Raw genomic sequence first — 23,228 nt, 5'->3', positions numbered from 1 at the left:
TTTATCATTTCTTGTGTTGGGTCCGCCATATCTTTGGAGTAACAGAAATAGCTGGTGTGGTGTCGATGAGCCGAACAGGCGAAGGATCGGGCGTTATCGCAAGCCTCCGCAAATTTATCATGATGGCTTTATAGCTTTGATGGATGCATTTTTCTGAAACCTAAAATCTACAGTTGTGCTTGCATAAAGACGCGATAGACTCACTTCTAGGATGAGCTGTTGAGGATTGTGCACCTAAAAGTATATGATTATCCCAAACTGCGGTCTGGGAAACTGAGCGGTGGTTTGATCGAGGAGCTTGTGGATGGAAATTTAATTAGACGAAGGAAAAGCGAGACGAACACGGATGCAGAGAGAGGAAAGCGTGCAGCAGTCAGACTTCGAAGCCGACTGACAGCATTCCCTATTTTTATTTTTACTTCTATAGATGCAATGTGGAGCTTGAGTTCCGAGTCTGACTGCTCTAAGATTGTCCAAGCAAAAGGGTAACAGCCGCAAAATCGAGTGAAATCGTGGACCAGGTGGTGATACCGGCAACCGAACATCACTCAGGTGGAATTTGGAAAAGATCTTGAAAGGTGGCAGAGTGGCTGCCGCAAATCATTTCGGATCTTCATCTGAATGCAATCATCAAGATCACTCCTGATATGAGTGGTACCCCCGCTACCTCCACTCGACCCTGGCCGGCGCGGCCATTGGCAAGCACAGTTGCTGAACGTGTAAGCAAATTATGCTTTACATATGGCTGGAGAAGCGACGATCCACCTCAAGGTCCACCTTCATTTTGTAATATGTAAGTACAATGGAGGACTTCCCGTCATTTTTGAATAAATCTGGAATTTCAGATTTCGCAGGGAAATCTGGAATTTGGGACTCTGGATTGCTTCGGGGATCTTCGGGGAGCTAGATTTCCCTGCGAAATCTGAAATCTGGCGGCTCAGATCTGACTTTCCAGATCGACGGGAAGTCCTCCAATCAATCCAATCAGTATGTAAATATATACCTCGAGGCTCGACTCTCGAGCTCGCGACGGGAAGTTGAGCGCAAGAAAAAACTCTACGACAGTAAATATACAATTTATTTGAGTTGCATTTCTTCGATATCAGAAGACCCCTTGGTCCCATGTGATGTGCGTTATGTCTCCGATTTATGAATCTCGATTCCACACCACTTGCTCAGACAAACATTCATTAGTTTTGCTCAGCGAAACTGATTTTTCATAGATGGAGGAAATAAATGCGCTGATAAGAGTCACCTTTGAGGTTGGGGTGGGCTAGATGCACACCCGGCCACCTTGACTACATGAACTCATCAAAATTTGGCGTGTATAGAAGTCGTGCGCTGCCAGAAAGAGGGGGCGCTCAGCAGCCCATGACAAAAGCAGGGAATGCACAGCTGCGCGCGCCAAGAACTGAGACCCACGGCAGCCTCGGCTGCGGAGAAGTCGGATATGACGTGCGCACCCTCGTTTGACGTGCCGGTGTGCCGCCGAGAAGTCCTACTCGGTGAAGTGATTACCTGTCTGTGAAGGAAAGCAAAGATGAGAAATTTCCAATTTTCATCTGATCTGATTGAGTCTAGGATGATGATGCTCTTATACCAATAGCCTCCTGGCATTACTGGGCAAAAACACGGTCTACGCCAACAAAAAACCGCAATTTCCAGTCATGCAGTGATTCCCTCTGACCTCGAGCGCAACAAAAAGAACACAAGAGATAAGCCATATGAATCCTTTTACTCTGAGCTTCAGTTTGAATGCATAATGATACGCAGGACATATGTACTTCTCTCTTTTTTGTTTTTGCTTCTTACTGTTGGGTAAAGACCAACCATGTTAGCCCGGAATTGTATTTCAGGCTAGCCCTTTTAGGGCAATACTACATTGATATATATCTGTAGTTGTTGTAAGAATTCAAGTGTCATTTTTCTGCCATAATTATAAATTTATGGTGTCCATCAAGCAGATGTAGTGGTGGCAGCCATCAGAAACCCCAACCCTAGGGCAAAAGCTCACATGAAAAATAGATTTCACAAGCTTTATAGACTGATTTTCTGAGATACTGGCTTCTCAATGTGAAGAGTATTGGATATCATAGCTTCAATTCTCAGGACATGCTGCCATGACTCCCCATCATTAAAGTTGAACCAGCAGAGTCACCAGGGGAGACTTTGACGCAATCTCCAGAGAGTGCCTGATTATAATTTTATGTTGTTCTGAGTCTGATTTCAGTCAGATGTGTATTAGGAAATTATTGATAAATTATTCAGAAGTCAATGGGAAGTCTGTTATAATTTATGAGGAAGTATCACAGGACCTCATGCAATGTTTTATAGAACTCTTTCATTCTTTATGTATAGCTCAATTACAACATATAATGAAATGATAGTTTATGGTATTCAAAATTGCATATTTCACTCTTTACATAAAATCATAAAGCCAATTTTTGCTGGGAGATGTCAGTGTGCATAAAACTTAAAGTGACATCTCCCAGCCAAAATTGCAGTTTATGATTTTATGTAAAAAAATCTTATGCCATTTTGAAAGGGGGGTTCACAATAGGATAAAAATAAAACTTTAGAGCTAATTTTAAGGCCTTTATGAACAACTTTTTAAAAAATAAAGATTTTGCTCTGATTCTCAGGGGATACCCAGTCCTGTACACCTTGCCAGTTTTTTAAAAATTTGTTGATAAAGACCTTAAAATTGACTCTAAAATTTTACTTTTATCCTATTGTGAACCCCCCTAATACCATAGTTACTCAATGCCCAAATATTAATCATTTATGGCGAATTTATTTTGATCAATTTCTCTACGTGCAAGGGGTTTCACACACCATAAATGTGACTAGCTGGGGCTTTAATGGCTTTCTGACCAGTTTTTTACTTGTTGTGGAGCTGTGAAAAGCCCCTCTGGCAATCTGTCCCCCCAATGTACGCGCGTACACAAAGGTTACATTGGCAAAATGAAAAAAACAGCTCACATGCATGTGCATGTAGACATTAAAACACAAAAACACACAAAAAAAAACAATCTTATATGTGTTAAGAAGCCAGGTTGTCTAGCTGAAATATGGTACCACAAACCTCCAAGCTTGACTTGACTCATATTTTCACCCTATCTTCATCCTTTTTTGGCTCAATTATAGATGATACCAGCCTTTCCTAGGGAAACATGCCAATTCAGATGGGTGTTTCACATCATTCTAACTGGGGTGTACATGTTGTTGATCTGAAAGAGGCCCAGCCTGCAATTTTCAAAAAACTTTTATGCATGCACATGAGGGAAAAATGAGCAAAGTGAAAACAATGAACACCTTCATGAGCATGTGAATAATATGAATTTAACCCCAAGAAATCATCACAATCAACAAACAGTTCAACTTGAATTATGATTCAATTGTGTTCATTGTGTCCTAGTGGTTTCAACTGTGTTCTGAACTTCTGCATGACTTGTGGATCATTTATGGATGAATTCAGGATCAGTTTCAGATCAGTTGTGGAACATTTCCAGAATCTTTTATTACTTCTTACACTACCTTCATCAAAGGCATCCAGCAAAGTTACAGAAAATGGGTACGGTATGGCACTCTCTGGAGAGTGCGTCGAAATCTCCCCTGGTGAGTAGGGGTGCCAAGGGATATGTACATATTGGTCTCTTGTGGTAATTATCATCAATCCAGGATTCTTCCCGCATTAAGTCATTGTACCCGGTTTGTGTCCCAAAACGTTGGGGAAAAAGGCTTTTGAAGGTTACTCAGGGGCCAGAGGTGCCACTGAAGGCCAAAAGCCCCCCGCAATGGGTAGGAATACTTGTGGGCCGTTGGGCCTGTCATTGGGGGCCTTGGGGCCAGGCTCTAGGCGGGAGGATCAGTTTCCACAATGCCCATTGCCCACTCTCATTTAGAATTGACAACCTCCAAAGAGACCAAAAATGTGGTCAAATGCCAACAGAAAGTCATCCAATGTGAGTTTTGAGCCCATACTACACTCTCAGTTTGGGCCTGCGCCTGGTTTTTAACTTTTGCCCGCAGTGTGGTAATCAATTCTGGAACACATGTCAAATTGTCCACGGAGCAATCAGTGCGGCGCACAGGCGGTGCGGAAACAGTGCGGAACGGAGCGGAGCAGAGCGCTCAACTGAAGGTGGCGGCGCGCGGAGCTCAACGGCGGAACTGGACTCAGAATAAGCAGGCCAGCGCGGACTGGATAGTGGAGGTGGGGATTGGGGGAAGCCGTGGCAGCCAGAAGGGCGGCGTGTGGGATCCTGACATCATAGGCTAGACAGGTGCGTGGAAGCTAGAGAGAGGAGTTTGACGGCGGTCAAAGGCGAGCGGCGGAGACGACAGGAGTTGACGTGAGAGCAAAGCTTGGCGGATGACGTGCGTTGTGGTGCTCCATTCCAAACCATAAGTAGTATTTTACTGTCTTCTTTTACATATATTCATCATTACATTGCCTATCATTCCACACCCCTTCACAAATACCTCATTATTATTGCATATTCAAATTCTACGCCTCATTTCACATATAGTCACTCATACATAGTACACCCCTATCTTCAATGGTTCAATAGTTATAGAGAATATAAAACTTACAGAAAACCTACAGTCTTCATTAGTTACAATACTCATTTCATTAGTAACTTAATTGAATCATTACATCACATTCTTTTCACAGATATTTTCTCACATACTAAACCCTTTACATACATTACTCATTATGTACTATGCCTATTGTACACATTAAATCATTGGATCTGTGCTTACCTTTTTCAGTAGTGCTCATCATTACAAGTTGTTACTATGTTCACATCACTTTCCCCATTTGTACAGTTTTTTCTTCCCATAGCCAGAACCCTTCCCCATTTGTACAACCTTCATTCCCATAGCCAGAACTCCTCATTGTCTGTGCTCATCCTTCCTTCATATAAGAACTTTCCTTTCCCCCTCACTTGTACCTTAGGGAAGATTTATGCAGAGATTATATACAGAAATTATAGCAGAAATCACTCATCACCTAATGCTCATTGATATCATTGATGTTGCCCCTGAACCCATTGCCATTGGATCATTGCCATTGCTTTCCCCTCTCCCATCACTGCTCCAAACCCTCTCACCCTCAGTAGTCAGTAGTTAAGCTCATAGTACTAGCTCCTAAGATCAAGCAGAAATCAGCCACACCTTTTCCTTCTTTTTCTTAGTGTTACTCTCATCCCCTCAGCATTAGTCAGGAAGGCAGCCTCATCAGCACCCTTGCATAGCTTACATTAGTACTAGTGTTGCTATCCATTTCCCTTCCAAGCTCTATTCTCCCCTTTGAGTAGTTCCACAGCGTGTGTGTATAGCGCTTGGCGGATGACAAGTGTGCGTGTGTGAACGGAGTTAGCGGATGGTGTGCGTGGGAGGCAGGCAGAGGATATATTTTAGTTCTCTTCCCTCTCTCTATAAAACCACAGTGGGGGAGGGAGGATTCTGCATCATACTCCCCACAGACTCTCTTTTTACGGTTTTACTTTAGTTTGTGGATTATTGTGCTTCTTTTACTTAGTGTATGTTGCGGAGCGGAGTTTTACGTTGCAGACTTGCTGTATGTGTTACGGTTGTGCTTTGCGGAGTTTTTTTACTTGCTTTATGGCTGTTTTCTTGCAGTTTTGCGGAGTCTTGTGGCGAAATTATCTTCTTTATGCGGCGGAGCTTTGTTTTGCGCTTTACGTCTGTGGAGTTTTATTATTTTACGTGCTTTACTTTATTTATCCCACCCAGAGCCCTACAACGCGGCGGAGCTGCGGAGCGGAGTTTCTCCAGATCACCCAACGTTACCTGGGAATCATCTTGGAGCAGCGGAGTCCTGCCAATTCTATGCAGTGACCAGTTTTGTTCATCACAACGGAAAAGTTAAAAATCAAAAATGGCCAATGACTGAAACAAAACTTGATTGTAACATGTTTTTTCTCCTTCAATCTTATCTCAACCAAATATATGAATCTATACTCACTCAATAGCTCAAACCCAGCAAAAAGGATTTGCTTGTTTAATTGGGTTTTCCAGTGCCACACATACAGATGAAAAATACTTTCTGATGACTGAAATGATTGAGATCTATATTTGTGAGTTTTTGGTCATTGTTAGATATTCCCTGTATGGAATAATACTATTTGACAATCATTGACTGGATGAGGAGGGATAATCTCCTGCAGGACCACCGGCTGTGGGGTCATACAAATGATCAACAGATGTACTTTGCATGATCAACAGATGTACTTTGCATGATCAACAGATGTACTTTGCGCACTGCAAAAAACTTGTGGCACACTGTGGGGGTTGGCAAATCAATGTCGCGACCACAGTCAACGTTTTAAACGCTGCGCTGCGCTAAAAAAAGCGGTCATTTAGCGCAGCGTAGCGGTCACACCGCTACGTCCCAGAGGCATGTAGCGGAAGCTGTTGAAAAAACCACTGCACTACTTGCTACGCGCAGCGGTTTACCGCTACCCACCCGGGGCAATTAGCGATAGCGCAGCGGAAGCGGAAATCCGCTGCGCTATCCGCTAAATTAGCGGATAGAGGAATTTAACTGCATGTTAAACCTCTTTTAACATGATTTAAACCATTTTCTTTCTTCTTTTTCAAACCGCTGCGCTACCGCTGAAGCGCAGCGGTTCAGCGCTACGTGACCACTTTTTTTAGTGCGCTAAAATTATCTTTTTTTTCTTCAGGAAAACAAAAAGCGGTTAGCGCAGCTGTTACAACATTGCCACAGAGAGCAGTAGCTCAAAACGCTTTGCACACTTCAAACACAAAACTATGAAATTCTCACTTTTTTTTCTGCCAGCTGGTAGAGGGGATTTTTCTTGCCCCTCCATCAAATTATCAGAGGATTTGAAGCCCTCAGCTGGACACAAAAAAAGGACAAAAAGGAAACACAAAAAATAACCTGAGCGCAGGCTACCGCTCCCCTGGAAATGCTCCTCCGCGGCTTTCAGCCTGCCAAATACTCACAGATTGGGTACACAGCCCCTCAAAAACAAAGTTTGAGGGGCAGAAGCTCCGGCTGCCGTACCAATGGCCGGCACAGCCCGGTCATTGAGTGGTGTCTGCACACTCCCCCAATGACCGGCCAGCACACACGTGAAGTGCAGATTCCCAGTCATCATGGGGAATGTGTACTCCTCTTGATGACCGGGTTGCTCCGGTCATTGGAAGGAGCAAATATTTTACTTGATGACCAAGTCCACCCCAGTCATGGAGAGGAGTAAACACTTGCCTTGATGACCGGCTCCGTTCCGGTCATTGAGAGTAATGTCAGCCTTAAAGTCAACACAGTTGAGCTAAAACTGCCTTTTATCTCCATTTTATACCTAAATGTGTTTATATCTTTTGAAACTTAAGAATTAAGGTTTTTTTGACTTCATATTCTGATTTCTCATACAAGTTTGACCCTGGTGTTCACTTATCACTTTTCAATATCTCTGCTCCTTCATAGAGTTTGTGGTTTTTGATGCATATGCGCAGCAACATGTGTAGGTGCACCTGAGCACTCCAAACCACATGTACATATGTGATTATGGCATCCAACTTTGAAAATTTTGTAAGTCAGGATCCCCCATGCAGCTGGAGTATCCACAACACCAGACAACCAGCCAACCAGGACCACAAAACACCTTTAGGACAAACCCCAGGATCACCCACAGAGGCTGCTTAGCTCCCAGTATCAACAGCAGATATTGACAGTAAGTTCCCTCTCTGACTGACCTTGTTTATCCAGAGTGAACTCTGTTTCTCTTGACTGCTTCTCTCCCTGTTTGATTTCGCTCTTCTCTTTTGATCACACGTCATCATATATCCAGACCTCTTATCCCAAGGATCCCTCTGATTGCATATCCTTCTTTTTATGTGGCTTTTGTCAGGAACAAACCACATATTTTTCCCTTTGAATAACCTTGACTATCCACAGAGAAGTCTAGAAAATTGTGGCTGATTAGACTTGCCTAATTCAGATACCTTCCATGTTTCCATTGTGAGAAGAGGCTGTTGCAATCTCTGGCAAAGCTTGGCAGCACTCCCTTAAGGAGTAGCATTGCTAGTGCATCTGAGTTCCCACCTGCAGGTCAACAGAACCTTTATTATCATCTCTCAGATCATCTCTTTCTTTCTCTCTCTTTTTCTCTTACTGTTTGTTATTTCTTTATCCCAAGAAATCCAAGCAGTGCCCACCCATTTATCTTGTGTCCTGCTGTCACATAAGAGACACAGGCTCACAATTAATTTTTTGACCGGAACAGGCCCGGTCTTTGAGAGGAGTGCAAACTCTACTTGATGACTGTGTCTGTTCCGGTGATTGAGAGTATAACATACTCCCCTCTCCAGTTATCAAGGAGTAACCACTGCCCTCAATGACCGGGTCCGGCTCCTCTTGTTGACCAGAGGCAGAGTAGAGATAGTCATTCGGTACCCGCGGCGGGTACCTAGTACCGCTTGGCGGGTACCCCCTTGCACCCGCCTCGCACCCGCGCAGCGGTGCCGGGTGCGGTACTAGGTACCGGCTTTTGGCCGGAAAGCGGTGCGGTACCCGGGTACCGCCTACAAGTACCTCCCACCCCCCGGGGGATTGAGGGCCTTGACTCGGTAGATCCAGCTTGGCGAAGGTCTCCCAGCAAGCTGGGAGGATTCCTCTCGGCATTTCCAGCTCGCCGAGGGGACTCCTCCCGGGGAGCTGGATACACATATTGTATCCAGCTCGCGGCCGCCGAGGAACCTCCTGATGAGCTGGAGAGGAGTCCCCTCGCCGAGCTGGATACATATGTATCCAGCTCGCCGAGAGGAATCTTCCAAGGGAGCTGGATGTGTCCAGCTCGCCGTGAGACCTCCTTACCCGAGCTGGAAATTGTGTATCCATCTCGGCGAGAGATGAGTCATCTCGGCGAGCTGGATACATATTATGTATCCAGCTCGGCGAGGGATGTCCACCCGGCGAGCTGGACGCATATCCAGCTCGCTGGGTGGCCTTGCCTCTTTGACCGGAGCCATTCTGTTGAGGTGGCTCATCTGTTGTGTGCTTCAATCTTTCATTTCACGCTTATGTCACACCATGTGACATCTTGTTCTCCCTTTCTCATGTCTCTATATAACCTGAGCAGCAGTGTTGGTTGGACCTTTCTTCATCCTTCCAACACACGCTCAACATTCGCTTCTGCTGCTCAGGTTAGTATTTCTCTTGTTTCTCATTCTCTTCATTTTCTCTCCATGTTGCAATTTATCCTTCCAACACACGCTCAACATTCGCTTCTGCTGCTCAGTCTATCGCAACAGGTTATGAGTCCCAGCTGCACTTAAATCAGCGCAACCTCTTTATAAAAGCGAAAAAGACTCTCGGAAGCGTGGTGTGTTCACAACCAAACCTAGGATCAATCTCAAAGCTGTTTCACTTGCTATCAGTAAAACACCTCTCATCATGGCAGACATCGCTGCTCCCGACATCTCGGAACCCTCCTCACTAAAAGTCACCGGTATCCCCCAACTTCAGGCTCCCGCCCCGGATTCAAACTACTTGAACTGGACATTCGCCGTCTCCGTTCATCTTGCCTCAATCAATCTCGGCTATCTCCTCGAGGAGGTCAAACCCGAGGACCGACCAGCAAGATGGGCGAAAGACAACTCTGATGTGTGTTCATTCCTTGTCCGAACGGTGCATCAGGACAACTTCCGCTTCATCCGAGCCTTCCCCAGCAATGCGAAAGGAATGTGGGATGCTCTTCAAGAAGCCCATATCGATTCCACGGCAGGAGGTCGAATCTACTGGCTACGAAAGCTCGTTCTCCTTCGTCTCACAAACGACAACGTGGACGCTCACATAAAAGAAATGGCTCTATGCGCGGAAAGACTCAATTCTCTCATCACCGCCAAAAAGCCCCTCACCATCGACGACATTCATGCAGCAGCACTCCTCGGTTCGCTCCCCGTGGACTGGTTGCACTGTGTCTCCTCGATGATGAACGAAGACGACATCACCTCTTCTCGAATCGTCTCGGCCCTCAAAGCCGAGTCTCTCCGCCGTAAATCTCGCACAGAGGAGGACTCCGCAATCTCAGCTTCTAAGGCCAATGTCTCCTCCTCCAACAGCAGAAACCGTCCTCCCAGAGACAACTCACTCTACTGTTCCTTCTGCCGGATCAAGGGACATGAGCTATCAGCGTGCGAAAATGCGGCTCGAATTCTGAACGATCATCAACGTTCCAGGCAACAGGATAATGACTCCAATCGCCGCTCGGATTCCGACAAAGCTTCCAATCGCCGCGGTGGCCCTGGTCGTCAGTCTTCAAACCGTGGTCGTCAACCATCTCAACCCGAAGCCAAAGCTGGCCTAACCACAGTTGTCGAGCTTGGCAGTGACTCCGCAAACGAATCAGACTATTCTGGTTCCGAATACGCTAGCAACGCTTCTGCCCACACCAACACCATCCACGTATCCAAAGTCTCGGTCGATGCCAATATCGACTCTGGATGCTCCATGAGCATGACTCCGGACATTGATCAAGTTGCCAACATCAAAGCTGCAACCACTCCTGTCCGCCTCGCCGACCACTCGGTGGTTCGCGCCACCCACAAGGGCACCTCGTCCCTTCCACTCACTATCTCGAAGTCGGTCAAAACTTTGGTCGTCCCGAGCTTGGCCGAGCCTCTTCTGTCCGTTGCTGGGATGTGTGACTCCTCTCTTTGTGTTGTTTTCACCTCGGACTCATGCGACATATACGACGCCAAGGACTTCAACGCGTCCGGTTCTCTCGTGGGCCGTGGCTATCGCAAAGGAAATCTCTTCTACCTTCCGACCGCTGAGGTGACGTCTCAGGCTACCTCTCTGGACTCTCCTCATATGGCTGACGACTCTCTCATGGGTTACCATCTTTGGCTATCTCATTTAGGCCTCAAAGCTCTCAAGAAGCTTCTCAGCTTAAACAACATCAAGCCCACGCACATGAATGAAATTTCAGTTCAACAATGTCCTGTATGCATTCAGGCAAAAATGCACCGGTCTCCATTTCATTCTCGTTCCTCCTATCGCTCTTCCCTTCCCGGTGGTCTCATCCACTCTGACGTAGGCTCCTTTGAAGTCCATTCCCGAGAGGGATACAAATACTTTGTAACTTTCATTGACGATTACTCTAAGGCTGTTTTCATTTTTCCAATGAAATGTAAAAGCAAAGTCTTTCGTTGTTTCAAAATCTTCAAAGCTTCCTTTGAAAAGGATGGTCGCTATAAGGTTCTCTCTCTGCGTTCGGACAATGGTGGCGAATATCTTTCAAAAGCTTTTGAAAACTTCTTGCTTGATTCAGGAATTAAGCATGAGCCTGGACCGCCACACTCTCCAGAACTAAACGGAGTAGCTGAGCGTGCCAACAGGACTTTTGGTAACCTCATTCGGTGTCTCCTCCTTGGATCCAAACTCCCCAAATCGTTCTGGGTCGACGCTCTCCGACATATCCTCCATTCTTACAACTCTATTCCCCTTTCCACTCCTTCCGGATTCCACTCTCCCAACTCGATCCTCAACACTGACCATACTCCGCTACACAATCTCCATCCGTTTGGCTGCTTAGTATGGTATAAAGTTCCGGAAGCAAACCGGAAGAAACTGGATCCCAAGGGCCGCGCCTCTCTCTTCCTCTCCTATCTCTCCGACGGGAATGGCTACCGCGTTTGGGATCTGCAAAACAAACAGGTTGTCAAGACACAAGACGTCCTTTTTCACGATACAGTATTCCCATACAATCATCGCGTCATTGGACCAGTCCCGGACATTGTAGTCGAAGTTCCGTGGCCTTCTGTCAACACTCCTACTCCTTCTGCTCCTTCTGTCGCTCCCTCCACTCCCCAGCCTATTTCTGTCATCAATCCCCTTCCATCCATCCTTGAATCTCCTCCACTTCATGTCCCTCTTCAAAACCGTTTTGACAGAAGGCTAACCGCATCCATACATGCTCCTCTTAACCAGCTCCGGCATCCTTCGACGATTTCGCTCCCGAGCTCCCCTGAAAACTCCTCATCTGAGAGTAAGTCGGCCCCTTCCCCGGTTTCTCTCCCGTCTCCTTTCCTTCGGCCATCTTCTCCGCCGTCCCTTCTTCCCCCTGCCACTTTGCTACCGCCGCCGCAACAAACCCAGGCCCCGGCTCACAGGACAAACTCTCCCTGCCGCCTTCCTCTTCCCCCTTCACCCCCTCCGCCTACCAGGCCAATCTCGCCTGTCCCTGCAGAAATCCCTCTTCCAGCATCTCCCCCCAGATTGCCAACTCCTCCTCCGGTACGACGGTCAAACAGATCCCGCAAAGCACCCGAACACTTTGGCCAATGGTCCAAATCAGCTCTCACCTCGGAATCTGTTGATACCCCTAAAACATGGCGGCAACTTCAACGCTCTCCCAACAAAGACCAATGGTTAAAAGCTGCTACCGAGGAGTTCTCCTCTCTTCTAGGAATGGAGACCTGGCGTCTTGTCCCCCGGCCCGAGAAACGGAAGATTATCAAATCCAAATGGGTTTTCAAAGTTAAAAGGCGTCCCGACAAAACCATACAAAAACTAAAAGCAAGACTGGTTGCTATGGGCTACTCCCAAATCCGTGGTCAAGATTACGATGAAGTATTCTCCCCAACGCTACGTATGGAAACTTTGCGGCTAATATGTAGTCTTCTCGCTGTCCGGAAGTGGACCGGTCGTCAGGTGGATTTCAAAACCGCCTTCTTGAATGGACAACTCGACGCTCCTATATACATGGAACAACCAGCAGGTTTCGAAGACTCTGTCCATCCAGACTATGTCTGTGAGGTAACCCGTTCTTTGTATGGTCTGAAGCAATCGCCGCGTCAGTGGAACCACGAGCTACATGGGGCTCTCCTGGATCTTGGTCTTCACCAATCCAAATACGATCCTACGCTCTACTTTCGTCTTCAAGGAAAAACTCTCATTGGCGCCATCACTGTACACGTTGACGATTTGGCTATTGTTGGTGAAAACTCCTTTGTCACCAATCTAATTGCCTCCCTTGGACGCCGTTTCGAGATCGGCGCAGACGATGAGCTACACCATTTCCTATCAATCAAAATCACAAGGGAAATCAAAAATCGTCTTGTTTACATGTCACAAACCCACTATATCGAAAGCATCACGGAAAAATTCCTGTCTGGAAGTCTTCCCTCAACAGCGACTCCAACTGATTCTCTATTCAAAGATCTTCGCCGTCGAAAACCCGATGAACCTTCCTCTCCTGGCCCTTACAATCAAATCATAGGCTCTCTGCTATGGGTTGCTCAATCAACCCGTCCCGACGTGTCTTTTGCGGTCAACAAACTATCCCAATTTCTGAAAGACCCATCTGCCGCTCACTGGTTCGCCGCCGTACGCGTTCTCAACTACCTCAACACAACGAAGTCACTGCGTCTCCGTCTAGGTGGTAATCTGACATGCAGCGGTTACTCAGATGCTGATTGGGCTGAAGACCGCGAAGACAGACGGTCAACCTCCGCGTACACCTACCGCATCGGCGACGGATCAATTTCTTGGAAATCGAGGAAACAAGCCACCGTGTCCCTTTCAAGCACAGAATCCAAGTACAAAGCCCTATCGGACTCGTGCAAAGAAGGATTATGGCTCCGCAGCATCCTAATCGAACTCCATCTCCGACCACAAAGAGCTATTCCCCTGCACGTTGATAATGAAGGCGCCGAGGCACTCGCGAACAATCCAGAACACCACTCACGCACGAAACACATTGACGCACAATACCACTTTTTTCGAGAATGTGTGAAAGATGGAAAAATTGAGATTATCCATGTATCGACACATGATATGCTTGCCGATATGCTCACCAAGCCCCTTCCAAGGATTCTTCTGGAAAAACATCGGACCATGTTTGGCATTGTTTGAATCTAGTCTTTGTCAAAAACTCTTCAACTTCCTGTGGACTTCTTTTTCCTTTTTTTTGTTCACCTCAGTTTTCAGCAAGGGGAGGTGTTGAGGTGGCTCATCTGTTGTGTGCTTCAATCTTTCATTTCACGCTTATGTCACACCATGTGACATCTTGTTCTCCCTTTCTCATGTCTCTATATAACCTGAGCAGCAGTGTTGGTTGGACCTTTCTTCATCCTTCCAACACACGCTCAACATTCGCTTCTGCTGCTCAGGTTAGTATTTCTCTTGTTTCTCATTCTCTTCATTTTCTCTCCATGTTGCAATTTATCCTTCCAACACACGCTCAACATTCGCTTCTGCTGCTCAGTCTATCGCAACACATTCCTCCGGTCAAAGAGGTGTACATGCCTCCAATCGGATGGATCAATTCCTCCGGTCAAAGAGGAGAGCCAGTGCTTGCCGGGGGGAGTCCCTCACGGCGAACAGTGGTCTTTTTGCCCTCCAGCTTGTCGCAAGGGCGGCAAAAAACTGGATGGAGCAAGCAGGACAGCAGGACGCTGCCACACCAACAAATATCACGGGTGGTACCCGCGGTACCCTCCAGCGGTACCCGTGGTACCTCCCAGGCGGTGCTGGGTGCGGTACTAGGTACCTGAAATTGGCCGAAAAGCGGTGCGGTACCCGGGTACCGCTTGGTACCCGGGTCCCAAATGACTATCTCTAAGGCAGAGCGGACCCATTCATTGAGGGGCTATTCTGGACATCATCAAGAGGTAGTACATCCTCATGTTAATGACCAACTTGTTTTGGTCATTGAGAGGAGTGTTTATCTCCTCTCAATGACCAGAACGGACCCGGTCATTGAGGCAAATTTTTACCCATCTCCATGACTGGGGTGGACTTGGTCATTGAGTAAAGTATGTGCTCCTTCCAATGACCAGAGCAACCCAGTCATCAAGAGGAGTACATATTCCCCTTGATGACCGGTGATCTGCACTTCACGTGTGCTGGCCGGTCATTGGGGGAATGTGTAGACGCCTCTCAATGACCAGGCTGTGCCCTAACTTAACTAAGTCCCTCCTTGGGGGAGCAAAGCGACCTCCAAAGGAGGGACTTTTTTTAAAAAAAAAATAATAATTTTGCCTTTGGCATTGAACACTATGAATATCATGATATCTACCTACAAGCATTTTTATTTTTTTTATGTTTGTAGTTGGTTTTTTTCCAGTACTTTTTTCTATGGGGCCAAGTTCTGTAGAGGATGTGGTAATCTTAACAACTAGGGACAATGAGCTGTGATGTGGGTTTGTGGGATGGAAGGGGTGCAACCATTTTTCAGGTTGATTAAATTGGGTAACAGGTATTGAAATTGAAGAATTTTTATACATATAAAGCGGAAAACTAATAAGTGGGTTGAAGGTTGGATGGGTGGTGTGTAGTTGTCCAAGTGCAGAAGTGGTAGCAGCCAGGGGTTGGTTCCACCGGGATTTGAACACCGGACTTGTCACTCTCTTTGAAGTGATTGTATTATGCTGGCGCAGGGGAGACACCAAGCTTCTGTGGGTGATGGTTACCGCTAGGTCATCTGGACCCCTTGGAGGGACTTACTTATGTCACACTTCTTGCCTGAGAGAATGGGGCTTGTGTGGCTTTTTATGCCATTTTTTCCTTTCTTCCTTCACACAGAAAAACTAGGCAGCCTCTGCTGGCGCCCTGAAGGGTCAAGATAGCTGAACATCTTGGCTTCATGTCCCTGTCCTCATGATGAGGATTGGATGCAGGAGTTGCAGTGGCCAAGGCATCTTAACCAGAGCATGTAGAGCCTGGTTCCTGTGTAAGTGAATTGAAAACCCATACTGTTTTCTGTGGTCAGTTCAATCCGCACAGAATACAGCTCAAGGAACCTTGAAAATACATAACTTTGAAGGGTCATGGAGCAACAATGGTTGGACTTGCAGGAACATGTGTAGCGGCAAAAGATAGGGAAGAGTGAGACAAGTTTCCTGATCCAAATGGCATGCCTGGGGCCCTTTGGGAACAGGGTCAAAAATTGAAAGGCACAAAATTGCCTGCAAAAATATTTGGAAGATCAGAATCTCTCAGGCCAAAATGTGGAAATTAGTCCCAAGTCCCTCCTTTGGAGGTCGTGCTTTGTTCCAGCCCAGGCTGTACCAGGGTCCTCCAAAGTGGGGGACTTGTGTTAAGTTAGGGCTGTGCGGGCCATCAGTCTGGCAGCCAGAGCTTCTGCCCCTCAAACTTTGTTTTTGAGGGGTAGCGTACCCAATCCGTGAGTATTTGGAAGGTTGAAAACCCCCGAGAGGAGCATTCCTGGTGTGGTAGACAGAAAAGTGAAAAATCAAAAGTTTTTTCTCATACATATATTTACTCACCCTAGGCCTCAAGGTACCACCAAATGGACCTCAGAGATGGATTCTACGGCCAATTTTACCCCTATTCACCACTGGAAGCGTCACTGTCACTGGAACCCCACTGGATTGGAAGTTACACCCTCTTGCACCCTCATGGACACGGCCTGCCCCAGTCATCAACCTGTCACACCCCTCAAGTCACCTTTCCCAGGTATACACATACTCAAACCCAGCCAAACACATACTCTTTTCTATCCCTCTTATCTCCACTGCATATGCAGGGGACCATCCCCATTTCTTCTATATTTGACATGTCCCCGCTATGGCGCTTCTACCTGTGCGCGGTAGACGGCGGTTTGAGGGGATGTTGCTAAAGCTGCCCTCTTGCGGCGGTCCGGATCTTATGAGCGCAGAGAAATCAAAATAAAGACTTGATAGCGATGGGGGGGGGGATTTTTATGTGAGAAGGAACGAGGGAGTTGGATTACCCTCGGCGAGTGTGGTTGATAAGCTCCGGGAATGTTCTCTTAATAAGGTCAGGAAGTACTTTGTTGAGTTCGAAGGCTCGGGAATGAATTAACTCAGAAGTCTGGGGAAGGATCTTCACGATCCGGATCAGTAAGCTCTCAGAAGTGATGATATCCTTTTCGTCGGGAGCCGAATACCATGCGGATCCTTCCTCCAAGTTCGGCTGAACTTGGATTCCAGACCCGCGACAGGCTGCGCGACAGGCCCTTGTGCCCGCCGCGCGCATACAACTTATGATAAAATGAGAGAGGGAAGGAAACAAGAAAACAAAACAACAAAACCAGGCACTAGATAAAACCAACCCTCCACCTACACTCCCCTCCAACGCGCGCAAGAATAAAAAAAAAAAGAAACAAAACAAGATAACAGCGCACACAAACATAAGACAAAAGAAAACAGAAAAGAAGAAAGGGTGAAATAAGTGGAAAAAGGAAACAGTAAGATAACATGAAGAAGGCCAACAAAATAAAGAAACCACGACCGGTATCCGCCGCCTTGATCCTGAAACGCGGAAGCTTGAGGATCCAGATCTTGAGAGGGCTTGATGTCCTGAATTCAGCCCCATGAGTGCCTCCACCAATTTGATCACCACATCCGCCCACCATTTGCAGACTTTCCCTAGTCTGCTCCTCCCGTCGCGCCTTCCTGTTGGAGAATGGATGAAGAAAAAAAAGATTTCCCGCGCGGCTCACATGTGTGGCAAATGTAATGTTTCGAAAAAACGGTAGCAAATACCCTAAGGTGCATACACATGGGAGGACTTACTTCTATTCTCCAGTGCCCCCACGGGAATGATATCTCTTCACCTGATCAGCAGCAAAGCGCCTCTTAAGTTCCGTCCCATCCAGCTCCGACAACACGTAAGACCCGCCTCCCACTTGCTTGACGACGCGGAATGGACCGTTCCATTTGTGCGCAAACAGTTGACCCCACTGGGTCTTGAGAGCTCGGTTGTATGCTAAGACCATGTCGCCAGGACACAGCGGTTCTCGGATCCGGTCGGCGCGTTTCTCGTCCCAGTAGCGGACCGCGTCGCCGCGGGCCTCCATCAATTTCCTGTACGCAACCCCGCGAGATTCCTCGCTGCGCTCCAGTTGCCTAGACCGCGCCACTATCAGATCCTCCGTTGTTCGCACTGAATCCCAATTGACGCCCAGGTACGATTCTATCTCTAGGTCCAGGGGCAGGGCCGCGCGCTGACCGAACACCAGCTTGTAGGGGGAGTAGACTGTAGTTCGCTTAGTTGAGATTCGGTCCGCGAACAGCACCAGAGGGAGGAATTTACGGCAATTCTTGCCGCTTTCGCCGGCCAGCTTAACCAAAGCCGCTTTCAAAGGCCCGTGTCCCCTTTCGACCATACCCTGCCCCTCGGGGTAGTATGGGGTGGACACTTGATGCTGTCCCGGAAGTCCTTTCAACATTTCCGCGAGAGCGCCGCCAAACTCGGAACCTCCATCGGTGGAATAAGATTGAGCAAGGCCGTACCGCATTGTCCAATTCTCCTGCAAGAACGCAGCTACCGCTTCAGATGTCAGGTTGTTGAGGATCTTTGCTTCTACCCAACCAGAGAAATCATCTCTAGCTACGATGAGGTACTTAGCTCCGCTGGCTTTGAGGTGAACCGCGTCCATCGCGACTCGCCCAAAAACAGTGGCCTCTCCGGTAGGATACCGCAACTCTTGAGGCCGGCGGAGGTCGCGTCTTTGACAAGCATCGCAGCTTTGACACCATCGAGTGACGGCCTGTTTCAGCGAGGGCCACCAAAATCGCTCAGAGGCGCGACGGTAAGTCTCGGCCACGCCTCGGTGACCCAAGTCCTCATGCAGCTGTTGAAGAATCGAGTCCTGCTTGGCAGGAATGGTGACAACGACGCGCGGTAGAGGGGTTCCGCGCTTCATGAGTCTCCCCGCCTGCAAAAAGAAATTGGAGGATCTACGCTTCAGTGCCCGAAAATCCTTCGAATCCATGTCTTCCGGCCTCTCCAATGTCTCCAGTAACCTTTCCATTGCGCGCCAATAACCTTCCTGGTAGCCTGAATATTCGTTTTGCTGCGCTGAGAAAACATGGACTGGTCGGATATGAGGGGCTTCCTCATCAAAATCAGAAGGAGGATCGGATTCATCGTCGCCTTGGGGCCTTCGAGACAGGCCATCCGGCATAGTGAAAGATTTGCCGGGGCGATGTACAATGTCAAAAGAGAATAAATGAATAAATGAGACCCAACGTGTCATGGGTGCATTCGGTAAACTCGGGGCATTAATCATCTGTATCAGCGACTGCGCGTCGACCTGCAACTCGAAGTGCTGTCCCCACAGGACCATCTGAAGCTTTTTCAAGACTCGCGCCACGCCACACAACTCCAGCTTCGATTGTGAGTACCGAGATTCAACGTCTGAGAACAAAAGAGATTCGTAAAGCGCGGGGCGGTCGAATCCATTAACGTCCGCCTGAGTAAGAACAGCCCCTGCCGCGTGGAAACTCAAGTCCACCGCAAGCTTGATTTTTCCCGCATCCGGACTGTAATCAATCTTGACCAGCACGATATCTTCACCCACGACCCGCTTGAGCTCCTGAAACGCCTTCTCACACTCGTCAGTCCATTCCCAGTCAGAATCCTTGCGGGTCAGTCGACGAAGGGGCAAGCAGATCTGAGACAGCGCTGGGATAAAAATCCGGACATATACCACGACGCCCAAGAAGCCGCGTACTTCCGTTGCGCTAGTTGGAGTCGGCCACGAGATGATCTTGTTGACCTTGGCGGGTGCCATCCTCCGGCCTTCCTTACACACTACGTGTCCAACAATCTCGAGAGCCGGCACGCAAGCCGCGAGTTTGGAAGCGGAAACCGTTAATCCTGACTCCTCTATCCTAAAGAGTATGCACTCTAAGGTCTCCGCATACTCCCAGATGAACCTACGGATCTCGGAATGCCAGGGCAGCAGCTTGTTGTTGTAATCAGACTTAGGGCCCTTGATGCCGCCGTCGTCGATAAAGATGCCGGCGTGATCCGGTATTTCATCCTGGAGTATCCAGACCATTTGAGCTTGATACACGGCTACCAAATTGGTAGCCCCTTGAGGCAATCGCGTAAGCTGGAACCGTCCCAAAGGCGTGTCAAAGGTGGTAAGCGGCCGAGAAATTGGGTGAAGAGCGCGCTCATTGTAGCCGCCCATGATATCTCCCAAACCGTAACAAGCCCGCCCTGAGAATGACTCCACGAACTCCTCGGTAGCTGGCGGAACTCCTGCGTCCCGAATGGTCACTTTATTGAGCGGCTGAAGGTCGTGAACAATGCGCAACTTGCCGTTTCCCTTAAGTACACAGAACACGGGGCTTGAGTAACTTGACGTAGACTGCTCGTACAATCCATTACGAACCCGCTCCCGGATCAGTCTTGAGTATTCATCCATCTTGGCAGCAGGGATAGGAATTTTCCGCTTCTGCCACGGTTTGTGTTCCACGACAGGGATTATATACGGCATTCCGTAAGATTCCTTCAGTAGTCCTCGCTCATCTTTGGTGAAAGCTATCGCCAGATTCCGTTTGGCTAGCACATTCTTGATCAGGGCTAATTCCGCCGGATAAAGCCAACCTGGTGGTCCGAAATTGACTACGCCTAGCCGTTCCTCTGTAACCCTTCCCTTTGGCACGAATGGTCCCGCTAGAGATCGAGGCAAACCGCAGTAGGGGTCCCGCGAAAGCGGAGGCCGACGGAGAGGGGGATTCAATTCTTGAGGCATAGGCTTGTTAACCGGTTTGATCTTCTTCAATACCGGCTTGTATTTTGCCGCAAACATCAGATATTCACCGCTGCGCCACAATTCCGCCAAAGCCACCTGCGCCTTATGCCCGAGTCCAGCTTCCACAAGGAGAGAGGTCCGATGCTCCGACAGGTCTTCGAACACCGCCTTATCTGAGAAAGACAATCCAACAGCGGGTTGTTCTTTGCTCACGTATGTGGCACGGGGCAGGGTTTTCGAAAACAACGGAGCATCACGCCTCGGAGGTGCATATTGGTGGGAACTTACTTTTACCCCAAATGCCCTCCACGATGGCCCAAAAAATACCGTTCCTCCTTCGCCGCTTACTTGATGTGAACATAGTTTAAGCTCGTTGCGGAGCACCGCACCATACTCCCTACAGGGTGAAAGAAGTTTATGCTCATTGCGGAGCGGTACTAGTTTAGGCTTGTTGCGGAGTAGCACGAGTTTAGACTCATCGTGGAGCTTATGAAGTTTATTCTCATTACGGAGACGGTCTTGTAAAGCTTCCTGAAACGAGACCTGGGAGATCGCGAAGGGTTCTTGCAAATTGGCTGAGTCCTCTTTGAAGTGACGCGAGGATACTTTCTTCTCTTCAGGTCAAGTTAAATCCGTCGACAGCGGTTTCTGAGATCTGAAAACAGAGGCGGACGAATAGGGACGGCTCACGAGAGTGGCACGAGGCAGGGTTTTGACAAAGGTAGTAGATACCCTGGAGGTGCATAAACTGGGAGGACTTACTTCTAGTTCTGTCTGCCTCCGCTGGGTTCCAGCTTCCTCCTCACTCGGGCCTCTTCTGATGTACATGTTGGGTTGAAAACTGAGTTGAAATTGAGCGGAAATATTCTTTTTGACGGTTTTGATTATCTTGAGATGTTTTTCGGATTTGATGTTTTGCTGATCGGAAAAAAGAAAAGAACTCGGGAAAACGGGCCTTTGATCCTCTGGGTTTTGAGTTGATTCGACGGCGAGAGTGCGAGGATCTAGATTAAAACCGCCGTGCACCGAATCAACTAAAGTCATAAAAAAGGACGATCATCCTCAGACTCGTCAGGGAGCCGCGCCGCGTGAGTCAGCACGGCCTTGCGCCCTTGACCTGGGAATTCGCGTTCCCACCGCCCGGATCCAGTAGAGCATAGTGACAACTCGATGTCCCGACCATTTGCGTCGGGAATGATGATCTTCTTGCCGGATTGTGGGTTGAAAGAAAGCGTAGCCGCCACGTCCATCAAAAAGGGTTGTCCCAAGATCAAAGGGCCTTCGTTGCGAGTAATCCAGAAATGGCAGGTCCTGTCAATCGTCTTCCCCACCCGAATCGGAACGTCCTCAGCCACGCCTATCAATTCGCAAGCCTGGTTGTTGATGCCGTACACCGCCGATAGGAAATTGACTCGGGGACTAAGGTTGAATTGATTCGCCGTTGTGTCCGAAATTAGGTTAAGCTGCGACCCAGAATCAATAAGGGGCTTCGCTGGGGTTTCGCCCTCGCCTATGAGACACGACAGGTAACCTAATGGGCAGGAATAAAGATTTAAATCTGCCCCCAAGTCCCTTACTTCGTCTCCCTCCGCGAGCGTGCCAGAATGAACCTTGAGCTCTTCCGCGCCAACTTCCACGCGCCTTCGTGACACCCACTTTTTTACACCCTCTGCGACAGTAGGCGCAAGGGCGAGCAGCTCCGCCACAGTCATGTGGGGCACAGGCAGGTCGAATATCTTCTTCAGCGCACCGTCGACAGCATTTGGATGATCACGAGCAACGTCCCGCTCGAAACGAACTTTTGGGCCGACAGGCTTCGATGCCTGCGACGGAGTATCCGGACGTGAATCTGCTTCCATCTGTGCTTCACCAGAACCACGCTCGAAGAGCTCCGGTTCTTCCTCCATCGCCTGCGTTTCTTGCGATTCCTTTGGGACTGGGGCGCGTCTGATGGGTCGCTTCGCTGCACTTCCAGGAACAGAAGGAGCCTTATAAAGCTTGGGGTCTTCGTGCCGTTTCCTGCCGGCCGGATCCGCCTCATACACGCTTGAGAATGACTGAGAAGAGATTGCGGGCGGGTACCACTGTTGAAGGGAGCCGCACCCCGCCTTATATTCTACCGCTGGTTCCGAGGTCGCCTGATTCACGCGCGGCGAAGGATAGGAAGCCACGACGTGTCGAATCGGTCGGCTAGAATCCCAAGGAATAAGCGCGCCATTTGGCAAGAAGAAGTTCGTGCCTTCCTGTTCGACGAGCTTCTCCTCCTTGTCCTTCTGGAGCTCAAAACAGCTCTTGGTCCCGTGCCCCTCACGATGGCAATAGAAGCACACCATGGGCGGTCTCGTGCCCGACGACTGCGACGGCTTAGCAGGTATAGCCGCTATTTTCTGATCGATCCGCTGCTCAAAGGCCTCGAATAACTTGGACAGCTCGTCCATGCTAGGGGCAGGTGCCGACGAAGGGACTGTGTCTTTGGGGCGACGATCAACGCCCATCTTCTGCATCACCGCGTTACCGTCTTGGAAAGGGGAAGCCGGCACCGGATTCGCGGACCTGGATTCTTCAAACGTGAGCGCAGTTTGCTCTTTCATAACCTCGTCCGCGGCGTCTTTAAGCACTTTGAAGGGAGGAAGTTTGAATCGATTATCCAGCGTGGTAACCATGGTCTTCTCCCTAATCAGCTTTTTACGA

Source organism: Puccinia triticina, chromosome 11A (assembly GCF_026914185.1).
Source record: "Puccinia triticina chromosome 11A, complete sequence".
In the NCBI taxonomy this organism is placed as follows: domain Eukaryota; kingdom Fungi; phylum Basidiomycota; class Pucciniomycetes; order Pucciniales; family Pucciniaceae; genus Puccinia; species Puccinia triticina.
The sequence above is the reverse complement of the archived record's forward strand: the minus strand, read 5'-3'. Positions refer to the sequence as shown.